The following is a 9,464-nucleotide window of genomic DNA, read 5'->3' on the forward strand; positions in this document are numbered from 1 at the left end:
CGCGAAACTTTTCGTGGTGCTTCCAATCATGTGAGTGATGAACGGCGCCTTCAAAGTGTTGATAAATAATATGGTGGTCTCCTTTTCTAACAGTGGTGGTTGTACTTGCATTGCCACCTCCCTCCATCGTTGTGCATATTGCCTAAAACTTTCATTAGGCTTTTTCTCCATGTTTTGAAGTGTGATCCTGTCTGGCGTCATATTAGTCACATGGTTGTACTGTTGCATGAAGGCCTGTGCAAGATCTCTCCATGAACCGATTCTTGCACGGCTCAACTGATTGTACCATCTAGCCGCTGCTCCTACTAAGCTGTCTTGAAAACAATGGATCAATAGTTGATTTTTGTTCACATACCCAGTCATTCTCCTACAAAACATTGTTATGTGTGCCTCTGGGCAAGTAGTCCCGTTGTACTTTTGAAACTCCGGTATCTTGAATTTGTGAGGAAGTACCAAGTCTGGAACCAAACTTAAGTCTTTGGCATCAATCCCATGATGATTGCCAGCGCCTTCTAAAACCCTAAACTTATCCTCCAACCACCTGCAACGATCCTTCAACTGTTTTGAGGATTCGGTTGCCATTCTTTCCTTCTCTATCAGATCCAAATCAGGAGTGATAGGGTTGATCGAGCTATCGCCTAAATTATTTCCTGACCTAGATGGGAAATTCACGGGGATTCCAGCATCAACCGGCCCATGTTAAGGTCTCACAGTGACAGATGGCCTTCTAGGAGGTGCTTCGGTTTGCAGTGGCACATGAGGCAGAGTAAAACCTGGAGGAGGACCCTCATTCTCCTCTTCAGTGATTGTCATGGGAGTTTTTCCTTTATCAGTGGCCCTTAACAGCTGAGCCATTTCAGCCATCATATTCCTCTGAGCCTCTAGCATTTGCTCTCTCATGTCATTCTGTATTTTGGCCAACTGTTCTTGCAATTGGTCTTGCATATCCTTTTGCAATTATTTGAACTTTTAATCCATACTCTTAGTTTTAGTGCGAGTGCTGTAAGGATGTGTGATTTCCAGATTTTCTTTTCTACCTCTCTAGAAGTAAACTTTAACTAATTAGTGTCTTTCTATATCTTTGCATGCATATGGTGTGGTGTAATGCAAATGCATGAATGCAAAAAGGCATCGATTCTGATTCAATTTCATTTAGAAAAAATTATTTAGAAAAAGAATATCTTTACATATAAGAGGATTACAAATACACTTTCGCCCTAGTGCCTAAAGTTTTAACTCTATCTAATAAAAGGGCTAACTCTCGTCCTATATCCGACGATGATTCATACATCAGACTTAATACATCAGCTCATATTGCCAAGTCTTGCACATATTCAGCAATCTCTTGAATCTGGGCTAAGGCTTCACCAATGACGTGAACCCTTTCTCTGACCTGTCCTCTAGACTGATGAAGCTCTCCTTTTAGATAATCTTCTCGCGCCTCGAGCTGCTCAATCCGAAGTTCACCATCATGCAATGCCACTTCCAAATCTTCAACCTTACTTTTTAGCTCTTTTAACTCGACCATAGGATCATGGTTTTGATGCCAACGAAAGGATCTTCCAAGCTCAGTTACCTTAATCTTCAACCCTTTATTCTCTTCCTCTAATGCCAAATTCTGCGACCGCATCTCTTGGAACTTCCTCTCCCAATACTCGGCTCTAGCTTTTTCCTCTTGGATCTCTTTCTGCAACTGATCTGAAGACCCTCCTACTCTCGCTCTCCTCAATGATACTTGTGCCTTTTTGTAATGCTCCTTTAGATCATCTCGATCTTCCTCAATCTTCCTCTTTTCTTTTCTCTCTTTCTCGACCTCCATCCTTTGAGCGTCGATGTCTAAGCTTAAGTACATCTTTTCTTCTTCAAGCTTTGCTATCCTCTTTTTGAGCTCCAAGTTCTTTCTCTCGAACTCTTGCTTCATAATTTCTAACTCCGAGGGTATCACCTGTAAATATTCCTCTATCGGTCGAGCTCCTTCCACGCTTGGCTTAGGGATGTTATCATTAATCCTTCTGCCTCTCCATTCAACATACTCCAAAGTCGTAGCAGGGCTAATAGCTACTCCTTTCAATCGATAAGTCTTATTCCAAGCACTAGAGATCTCACTGGCTTTCCTCTTGTAGTCAGCTCCTCTATACACGAACTCACTTTGAGCCAACCCATGAGTTGCTGGTACGAACTGCCTCAATCCAAGCTGCCTCAACATAAGCAAAGGGGCATAACCAATGGCACCCCAAATTCCCAACAGAGGAACCCAATCAAAACTGCCGCATCGATAAAGAATCTTACCAGGAATCATCCACGGAGCCCTCCACTCAACATCTTTTAACTGAAGGTTCTGAAGTAGCGCTATCTAATTCTCTTCCTGCACATCCACTTTCCTAGATGAGGCTACTATATCTTTCAACGGTGAGTAATCCTCGAAGAAGACCCGACCAACCATTTTGTCTATCAATCGGAAGTTACTATAGAACCGAGCTAAAAGTAACTAAGCACAACCAACAAACCTGCCTGCACTGGCCCTCCTACATGCATTCAAGGACTTAAATGTCTCTGCCAAGATTGCAGGAACAGAAGTGACCTGTTTACTAAGTCGATGGAAGAGATCTGTGGTTGCCTCGTCTACATATCCCAAGGCCCTGAGGAAAACCATCAATCCGTATAAGCTTAAGGCAAAAATGTCTACCCTCTTCGCCTCGTCTGGATACGTCTGGATCAGTTCTTTTAAAGCCCCCTATGGAATGCATTTATTCTCACCCTTTTCCTTGATTCTAGCCATGATCCACTGCTCACTCATCCCCGTAATGGTCATCATCTTTTTACCAAAGGTTGGGACACAAGCAACTCGAGAATAAATCCTATCACACTGAAATCTAGGACACCAAAGTAAGGCGGTTTACTGTTCCACAGTAGGCACTAAATCCACCTCCCCAAAGGTAAAACAACTGTATGGAGGGTTCCAAAACTGAGCGAGAGCTCGAAACAAGTGCTCATCAATCTGAATATCAAGTAAGTGAGGTAAATCTCCGTAATTACCGTAGAATGACTGTTTAGTCTCATTGCCCCACTGATCCCAAATCTCCTTAAGCTCATGCAGATTATTCTGTGTGACACTGATGCGAGTGTAGTCTGACAGCTCCGACATATACCCCACAACTATACTATCCCCCTTTTCTTGTTGAGTTTGCTCAGACCATCTATGGATGTTAGCGTTTCCCTCCACTCTATCAAGAAGTCCATTCTCCATAATAAAACTTCCTAACATAGAAACTGACCGTGAATCGATACCTTTGTAAATGCAAAATGACATGCAAACAAAAGAAAAGATATAGTCAGTATCACATGATATCAATAAATCTTAACGATAGTCTATAAGGGTAATATCTAAAGTTTAACTCTAACTAAGTTGGGCTCTTACAGTTTTTCTATATGAGGTTGTTTCTAAAGTTTAAGGTACCCGAACCAGCAGATTCCTCGATTCTCACCCATTATAGGCTCATTTGAATCGAGTTCAGTTCAGGTGAATACATTTCCCTATGGCTACACGGAGATGAAAATCTCACGAAACCACAGGTACAGATGTATCCCGAAAGTGATCCACTATCCTGTACGGAGGCGAAAACCTCACGAAGGCGTAGTTTCTCACTCCCACTTAAGGGTGTGACCACAACGGTCATGCAAATACAATATGTATCAGAATATAACAACACATGCAATAATACAAACGCATGTAATGCAAAGAAGATTAAATTTTAAAATTTTTAATTTCTGATATTAAGACAAGAGATAATCAATTACACTGCTTGACTCTCTTATTAGTCCCCAGCGGAGTCACCAAGCTGTCAAGACCATTTTTTAAATCGAGTTTTCGAAAATAGGAATCGACTTTAAGAAAAACGAAGACGGGAGTCGCCACCAATCTTTTTAGGTGTGATTGGATCACCTTATAAAATGTTTTGTTTTAAAACATTAATTTTGGTCTACAAAAAAAAAGAACGGGTTCGGGAGTCGGTTACGTACGGGGAAGGATTAGCACCCTCGTAACGCCCAAAAATTGGTACCTAATTAATTATCAAATGTCTTTAAGGTTGGAAATTAAAAATTTTAAGATGCAATCCTCTTTTAATATTTTTGATTTTTGAAAATTAGGGTTCACTCATCAAAGAAATCAAAATATTACGTCCAATAAGTTAGGACAGAATATTTTTAAGATATTTGACACTAAGTTAGCCTTTTTGGAAACCCTATCTCGAAACGACAAAACGCCACATCCAGTAAGTTAGGACACAACGCTTTGAAATTCCAAGACAGTTGCTCGTATTTTGAAAATTTTAAAAACTTAGAAGGGTACTTGACTATTCAAACTCAACGAGAAAAATTGCAACCCAATAAGTTAGGGCACTACTTTTCTCGAAGTTTTCAAACACCAAGCATTGCCTTTTTATTTTTGAAAACTTTGAAGTCTCGTTTTTAAAACCGATACGTATATAATACAAGTTAAAGCCTTTAATGATAATAATATATAGATAAAAAATATATAATGGTATAAAAAAACATGATATAAAATAATTATAATTTATAATATGAAAGTGTATATATGTAAAAATAATATATAATATATATAAATAATTAATAAATATATAATACAAGTAAAAATATAATAATTATATATAAATAATAATGTAAAATAATAATAATAATTTGTGAAAAATAATATAATAAATAATAATATGAAATAATATATTGTTAAAATGTAAAATAATATAAAGATATAAAGATATATAAACATTATGTGATAAAAATATACTATAATAAATAATAAGTAATGATATATGTTAAAATATATATTAATATGATAATTGAAAGATATGAAGTAATATAATATAATAAAATATAAGTAAATAATTATAATATACATAATACGTATATTCCTATTAAAATATAATAGTATATGTATAAAGTTTAAAATAAATAGGTTATAAATAGATTAAAAGGGATAAAAGGGACTAAATTGAACATAAATAAAAGTTAGTGGCTAATTTAATAAGAAAATAATTGAGATCAGACCTAATTGAAACGGCCATTAAAACCCTAGGGACTCATCGGGAAATTTTCCCTTGTCCCTAAACGGCATCGTTTTAATCCGGGACTTAAAACAGTCACTACAAGGACTAAATTAAAACTAAAACAAAATATCAGGGCTAAATCATAAATAAAACAAAACAAAATTGTAAACATAAAAAGGTGGAGGGACTAATTGGGTAATTAACCTAATCTTCAAAAACACGCGGATCCTCCTTGGGTAATCGGGTCAACGCGCGGATCCTGGGACCTTAAAACGTCGTCGTTTTAAGCTTATCAGACTAAGCTAAAACGGGACCGTTTTGAAAGGGCTATATAAGCCAAATTTTAAGCTTAAAAATCATTTTTGCACCGGTCTAAAAAAAAACCTAAAACACTCTGCAGAGGGGAAGAGAGAGGTCCCCTGCTCTGGCCTCCAGTTACAGTGCAGTGCTTGCACACGAGCCTCACGCGCCGCCGTACACGGTAGTCTGAAGGTTTAAAAACCTTCGTCCTTCCACAGGTAACCTCTCTTCTTTTAAACGTTACTATTTTTTTTTAAAACAAGAACGATTCATATATTCGTAAAAGAGAAGAAAATAAAGTATGGAAAATATTCACCTTCTGAAATATTATTGCAAATGTTTGGTGTACAATGCTTTTGTGGTGTGTTTTTCTCTATCTCTATGTGTATTAGCATCCCCCTTTTTACAGATTTGAGAAAAGGCTTTATAGCCTTGATTTACTGCCTATTTTGGAAAGAAATCTTTCGATTTCTTTCCAAACTCTGTTCTAATTTATTTACTGCAATCTTGCTTTGATTTCTTTCCTTTTCTTGCAGGTGACCGCGAGGATCTCGGTGATTCAAGGGCTGCTGGCGTTGATGGGGCCTGAAGTCCTGTGATGGGGATTTGTGGTGACAGTGAGGCACTGATTACGGAGGCAGAGCCTTGAATGGTGGCCTCGATTTGAGAGCTGGACAGACGCTCCCTGAACCTTCTAGAATTAGTGACGGCTCGAGGAGAAGGAGAGCTAGGGTTTCTAACCCTATCTGAAAGTCATTTAAGCCCCTACTATTTGGGCCCTCGGGTTTGGTTCTGCTATAGGTTAAGTTTGGGTTTGTAAGTTATTTGGGTTAGGGCAATGGGTCTAAGGTATTTGGGCTCATGAGGTCTTGAGGCCTGTGTATTGTAAATGGACTGTTTAAACATTTATTTATTTTTGTATTTCCGTTTTGGTTTTAAGGCTCGGTCAAATTTTGGCTATTACAATAATTTTTCTCATAATATATCTCTCTGATGGGGATGGAAAAGAAATACAAGATAACCCTATTTGTAACACCCCAAACCCGGCCCAGACGTTATGACCGGATCCGACATGCCACATCGAAGCGTTCAAAACATTTTATATTGTTGATCCAGAAAAACTTACTTAGTGTTTTAAAAGATAATTTCATTATAGGTTAAAGTGAATGGAAGTCATGCACCGTAGGAAACCGGAAAAGAGGTGGTGAGTCCATCTGATTTGCTTAAGTACCAAGCTCCTTCGGATCCAATCCTAGACATGCATACCGCCATTGCCACACCTTAACATAATGGATATTTCTAGGAAACCGATTTGATTAAGTCATTTTTAGGAAAAGTGATTAATTTTGGAAAATACTTTCATTGCGAAAGCTTTGCTTGTTGTCGTGTTATTTTGAAATCAATTGTTATTTTTGAAAACGCGCCCTAAAGCTATCCAATTTCAACAGTTAAAATAAGTAATACCTATCTTAGTAATACATATTAAAACCATCAAAAATAATTAAGCGGCCTTATTACATTTAAAAACCCAAAACTTCAACGTAAATAAAAGGATGTCCAGTTCACCAGAAGAAAATCAAACTTTCAGAATGGGTGGCCACTCCGAATTCCCTCACAGCTCCAAGCCCACTATGGTTAGGGATTACCTGCATGGATGAAAATAAAAGGGGTGAGTTTGGGGAAACTCAGTGTGTAAATTAACCCAATCATAGCCTATATCAGCTCAAACCACAGAAATAGAATAAGTTGGCCTTAGCCCAGAACAGAATTCAGAATAAAGCCCATAGGCCCATAACAGATCAGAACAGATATTACATGAATGCAGAAATCCCAACCCAGATTCATCCATAACACCCCTGTACCAGCCTTACACCATGTGGGGAGACTACTCGACCCACCCAACCGCTACACACCACAGAAATCGCAGCGAGGCTGCCAGATATTGTGACGAAGTCACCAGATACAGATATTGTGGCAGAGCCACCAGAACAGATATATGTGGCAGAGCCACCAGATTAGATAATCGTGGCATAACCACCAGAACAGATATATGTGGCAGAGCCACCAGATCAAATAATTGTGGCATAGCCACCAGGACGCTTCCTCCATAATATAACCCATGTCCCCATGCAACAGATATATAATCATGGCATACATCATACAGAATCAGATCGTCATGCTTTTTAGTCAAAAGTAACCCTAGGGGTATAATGGTAATTTTGCACCTAGGGGTATAACAGTAATTTTCCATACATAGGGGTATTCAAGTAATTTAACTATTCTTAAGGTTTTCATGCATATCATAGCCATTTACATACGATCAGAAACACTTACCGCATTTTCTTACCGACTTGGGCCCATTGGCCCATTATCCCTTTTTGGCCCATTAAGCCCAAAAATATCAAAATGCACGGAATCGTGCACTCTGCAGTCTTATCACTTTAGTTTACCATATACGTCAAACTATTAATCTCACGAGCATTCGTACACTCGCAAGTTCTTAAAATACCGGCTTTTCGGCTTTTGCCGATCTAGTCTATAAGAGGGTCTCAGTTACACACCTATTTGCGACGATATGCTGACGAGATCCACACACGAACCGCCTACAATTGGATTACTAACACGTTAATCTAACTATTCAAATACGAACTACGTATTAACCCCTTACAATATTCGGCCAACCACACCTACAGATCAGAGTAAGCTTATAAGAAATCAATAAGCAACTCATTAACAAATTTTTGTCAGTGTTTACCACATAATCATAATTTCACTGCAAGCTGTCTTCCTGCGCAACAGTCACTAAATCATTTATAAATGGAGCTACGAAACTCCAAATCAAGTTCCGTTAAATTTCCCTAAAAATAGACTCATATATCTTCTATTCATAAAATTTTCAGAATTTTTGGTATGACCAATCAATACCAGATTTTTCTTAAAGTTTCCCATGTTTCACTATTTGACTAATCTGACCACTCTTCATTACGAATCAAATTTCTCATTGTACAAAATTCAAAATATGTTCTCGTTTATTCCATTTGAAACTAAACTCATTAACCTTTAATTGCATAATTTATGAAGCTTCTAAATCATCTCCCACAATTTATGGTGATTTTCCAAAGTCACGTTACTGCTGCTGTCCCAAGCAGATTTATTACCAAATCACTCTTTCACACCTAACTTGCATGCTTGTTTTTTAAACATGTATATCACCAATCAATCATCACATAACTATGATTTTACTTAAGTATAATCTCCATTTCATCATTTTAAAGCACAACATGTTAGCCGATTTTTCCCCTTAGCATCTAAGGCACATGCATGCTCATTTGTTTGGCTCAACTTCTCCTATCTTCCATTTTTCATCAAAAGAACATGAAACAACAACCATTTCCTTCATTTTAATTCATGATTAAATGTTCACAACACAACTAAAAACCAAAATATGCTTCAAGAGTTAAGGTAGAATCAAGAAGAACTCATGAACATCAAGATAGAAGCAAACTACCATGAACTTACCTTCAATTTTCTTCCCCAAGTGACCGAACATTCAAGAGCTTTCTCCTCTCCTTTCTCTTCTCTAACTTTCGGCTATGATGAACAAAGATGGACAAAACTTTGTTCTTTTCACCCCTTTTTCTTTTAATAAAATTTCATATTTCATCCATTTAATTCTTTAATACAAAAGACATGAAATGCCCATCATGGAACATTTACCTAAACCATTATCATGGAACATTTACCTAACCCATTATCATGGAATATTTACCTAATCCATTATCATGGAACATTTACCTAACCCATTATCAATTTGTACCATGAATTATGGATGTCAAGTGCTCATATTGTCTACAACAGCATGATGCTGGCCACTTCATGTAAAATGGGAAGTTTGACATGCAAATCCTCCTATTTTGCACTACTATTTATTTGGCCACTACAAATTAGCCTATAGCATTTTCAAACATTTTCACATAGGTCCTATTTCATAATTTCACTCACAAATGACAAAATCAGAGCATGAAATTTTGCCAACATTCACAGAATTCCCGAAAATTGGGGCGTTACGCTATTTCTTGAGGGCCACTACCTCTTTAA

At 37.6% G+C, this 9,464-nt stretch overlaps 1 long non-coding RNA gene across 1 annotated transcript; it reads right to left on the reverse strand.

Annotated features, from left to right (window-relative positions):
• Positions 1–6,769: 6,769 nt before the first annotated feature.
• LOC128290348 (uncharacterized) lies at positions 6,770–8,999 on the reverse strand. Its single transcript, XR_008280099.1, has 2 exons — positions 8,886–8,999; positions 6,770–7,012 (listed from the first exon to the last, which is right to left on the reverse strand). It is a non-coding gene; the product is annotated as an uncharacterized LOC128290348 (long non-coding RNA).
• Positions 9,000–9,464: the final 465 nt, after the last annotated feature.

The sequence above is a fragment of the Gossypium arboreum genome, chromosome 3 (assembly GCF_025698485.1).
Source record: "Gossypium arboreum isolate Shixiya-1 chromosome 3, ASM2569848v2, whole genome shotgun sequence".
NCBI classification, from domain to species: domain Eukaryota; kingdom Viridiplantae; phylum Streptophyta; class Magnoliopsida; order Malvales; family Malvaceae; genus Gossypium; species Gossypium arboreum.